The sequence below is a fragment of the Pundamilia nyererei genome, unplaced genomic scaffold (assembly GCF_000239375.1).
Source record: "Pundamilia nyererei isolate P.nyererei 1_Seehausen unplaced genomic scaffold, PunNye1.0 scaffold00237, whole genome shotgun sequence".
NCBI classification, from domain to species: Eukaryota; Metazoa; Chordata; class Actinopteri; order Cichliformes; family Cichlidae; genus Pundamilia; species Pundamilia nyererei.
In genome coordinates, this window is record NW_005187638.1 from 263,494 (window position 1) to 267,814 (window position 4,321).

Genomic DNA, 4,321 nt, shown 5'->3' on the forward strand with positions numbered 1-4,321 from the left:
CCAGTATGTCAGTAGACAGGTGGTTCTTCTTCAGTGCTCTCAAGAAAAAACAGGCACTGATGTGCCTTCTCGACCAGGCTGGAGGTGTTAGTTGACCAGGACAGATTCTCAGAGATGTGCGTCCCCAAGAACTTGAAGCTGGAGACCCGTTTCAACAGCTGTGCCATTTATGTAGATGGGGGCATGGGATGGGTGTCTCTCTTCTCTCTCCTCAAGTCCACAATGATCTCTTTGATTTTGCTGGTATTCAGAAGCAGGTTATTGTCAGCACACCACATAGCTAGTTGCATTACTTCTTCCCTGTAGCCAGACTCAGCATTGTCACTGATGAGACCAATCACCGTGGTGTCATCTGCAAACTTGATGATGGAGTTGGATCCATACCTAGGTCTGCAGTCATGGGTAAAAAGGGAGTAAAGGAACAGGCTCAGCACACAGCCCTGTGGAGTGCCAGTGCTGAGTGTGATTGTGATAGACAAGCAGCTTTTGGAACTTAGGGTTAGGGCAGGGGTCAGCAACCTTTAACATCGAAAGAACCATTTGGACCCGGTTTCCACGCAAAAGAAAACACTGGGAGCCGCAAATACTTTTTGACATCTAATATGAAGATAACACTGTATATATTGTTTTTTACCTTTATGCCTTGTTTGAACAACTACGGTGTGTTGCTTATGAAATCCTTGAAGTGCTACAGAGAAAATTACATTTTATTTATGCAATTAACACTTTTTGAACTCTTAAAGAAATATAACAAAAGGAAAGACACCCAGCTGAACTAAAATTATCCATGTAGCAAACAAAAACTGTTGTGAGCCGCCACCCTTATATCGCCTTTGGGCTTTTGGAGACTTGACCTGACTTTAAAAAAAAATAATTGGAAAAAAGCTCTATTCTGCTAAAAAATGAAAAATAGATATTTACAAAATTCTGCCTAAATATGTATTTTACCTGGTTAATGGGTGTGGCGGGGCGTGGTCTGCAGCGCCGCTGCAGGGGAGGGGGACACACCTGAGCGGCACCCGCAATCATGCCTCGCCGCCTTTACGTTTGTGCTGTTGTGTTGGTATGTGTCAGGCTGTGAGCTGAAAAACTACAGCCGGCTGTATGCGTCAGCAACCGTGTTCATGGAAACATCGTCGGGTCTGCCGTGATGTGTTTACAATGGAACTTATGCTCCTGAACCTCTGCGCACAGCGTCTGCAGATCGGGTCTGTACGAAGTCACTTTCATCTTTACGCAGGACTGTAAGCTGTCATCTGTGAGGCGTGAGCGGTGTTTGTTTCTAACATAGTTCACGGTGGAGAACAGCTGCTGACATAATGTGGATCCGAAGATCCATAATTGACCTACCTGGGGTTGAAAGTCTCGATAAATGCACGGCGTTTCGGCAGGTATACCGGCTTCCGCGACTGTGACGCTTACTTTGAGCGATGAAAAAATAATAGAATATAATTTTATTTTTTGTATTTCAATATCACAATAATCTTCCAATTTAGAACTACAAGTTAAAAAAGAACTAACATAAATAAAATAAACTTCAGCTAAATGCTTCTAATTTATTTTCCCAAACCACGCGGAGCTGCACTATAAGGACTAAAGAGCCGCATGAGGCGCCGGAGCCGCAGGTTGCCGACCCCTGGGTTAGGGTCATCTGTAATCGGTTATGAACTACCTCCAACGCTTCAGTGACTGGAACACAAGTGAAACGAGATGTAACATTGTACAAGACCATTGTTTGATCTGCCTATATAATGACATCTCTCACCTTCCCAACAAAATCCAAGGTGTTGCGGATGTAGTGGTCAGAGCTGCCTACCAACGGGTTGAGGATCAAAGCCAGAAACTTTGAGATGTTGTAGGTGATCGAGTTGATCATACAGACGGTTGGTCTTAAAGATACACCCTGTATGTTAGGTAAACCATACAGACTTAGCGTAGATTCCCTAAGTATAGCTTGTGGTATGAGTGTGCAAATGAGCTCTTCAATTAAGGGCCTCCAACCAAAAAAAATCTTCCAGACGACCAGTGTTGGGAAGGTTACTTTTAAAATGTATTCCACTACAGATTACAGATTGCATGCCCCAAAATGTATTTTGTAACGTATTCCGTTGCGGTACTCAGTGAGAGTAACGTATTCTGAATACTTTGGATTACTTAATATATTATCGAATTTTTTACCACTACATGATGTACTATTGCTGAGTGATTATTAATATTACTGAAAGATACTTGCCACACCAATACCAACTAGATTTTTAAATCTTAATATAAATGAGTAACAGTAGGGGGACATTAGGTAAGGCTGCACTTTTTGCAGCGATCTCGTATAGAAAACTATTCTGTGCATATATAAAACAGGTCTGCAGCTCAAACCGTAGTAAAGGGACCTCTGGCTAATACGTCGGGTTTGTGTCGGGCTCGTAGCCGAAAACTAACTTCACTTTGTTGTCTGGGTCAACTTTGCTAGCGAGAGACAGAGAGAGGCGTTGAAAGGCTGCTCCAACGGAACTTATTGTTTGGAGAAAAACACAAACACAGTGCACAGTCGAGTCATAATAGCTGACTTACAACTGGGCTACACTGCCCATTAGGCTACATTCTTCAGGGCGATGCCTGTAACCCTCTACCTATTGAGACCCAGGCATTTGAGCCTCTTAATGTGTGTTTTGTGGGTTTCCACCGGCGTGGAATTACCAAAAAAAAGAGGGGACAGTTTAACATATGAAACAGCAAAAGACCGCCGTGTAATCCATATATTTCAACAAAGTAACTGTATTCTGAACACCACCTGTTAAACAGTAACTGTAGCGAAATACAGTTACTCATATTTTGTATTTTAAATACTTAACGGCGGTACGTGTATTCCGTTACTCCCCAACACTGTCCTTCTGGCAGACAAGGGTAGGTGCACAGTTTTGCTAAACCAGAAAGACTATCATGAGAAAATTTTGTCACTGCTCAGTAACAAAAATACTTATGAGCCCCTGAAATGAGACCCGGGAAGTGTTTACAGGAAGAGGGTGATATATTGTCTAAAGCAGTTAGAACAAGACAATGCTACTAACCAGACTTCATAACGCAGGCTATACCCAGGGGAACCTACACCAAGTCTGTATGGCTTACCTTTGATTTAAGAAAGCAGAGTTTACCAACACCTGCACTATACATTGCACCCCAAATCATGACTGACTGTGGATATTTCACACTGGACCTCCACCAGCTTGGTTTCTGTTCCTCACCTGTCTTCCTCCAAACCCTTGGACCTTGATTGCCAAATGAAAGGCACACTTTAATCAGGAAAGAGGACCTTGGACCACTGGCCAACAGTCCAGTCTTTCTCCTTGGCCCAGTTGAGTTGCTACCAACATTGGCTCAGTCTCAGAAGTGGTTTGACCTGAGGAACAATACAATTGTAGTCCATCTCCAAGAGCCGTCTGAATGTGGTGGCTTTTGAAGCTGTGACTCCAGCCTCATTCCACTCTTTCTGGATCTCTGCCAGATTCTTGAATCTTCTCTGTTTGATAATCCACTGAAGGCCACAGTCATCTCTTCTGCTGGTGCATCTTCTCCTGCCACATTTTGCCCTTCCACTAGACTTTCCATTGATATGCTTGGACACAGCACTCTGTGAACAGCCAGCCTCTTTAGCTATGAACTTTTGTAGCTTACCCATCCTATGGAGGGTAACAATGATGCTCCTCTGGACAGTTGTCAAGTCTGCAGTCTTCCCCATATATTGAACCTAACTGAGACAACTGAACCAAAGTGAAGCAATTTAATGACACCTGGGAAAACCTGTGCAGGTGCTTTGAGTTTAGTAAATGAGTTGTTTGTGATACTCAATTTAAAACATTCATGCGCTGCGCTGATGTTTTCTACAGTATTCTAATTTTTTGAATTCCTGTTTTTGTGGGTTTTATAAGCTGGAAGCCCAGATTATGTATAAATACACAACTAAATACTTGAAATCATTTAAGTTGTGGGCCCTGAATCTATAATTTATGAAAGTTTAACATTTTGAATAGAAGTATGGAAATAAGTAAACTTTTCCATGATATTCAAATTTTTTGGAAAGGGTCTGTATATGTGTACCTTGCACTTCATGCCACAAATAGCAGTAGTGACTGAGCTTAGTCCTGTTTGAGTGCCTAAGGGTTAAGGACAAGAATAACAATCCCATAGAGGCAACAGCGCTATTGTTACAAAAACGGACAGTTGTAACAAAAGATGAAAGAGAGGTGACAAATGTGACAGGAAATGTACTTTTGAATCTATTGTGTGTTAACCAATCAGATACTGTCTGACTTAAAACAATCATCTT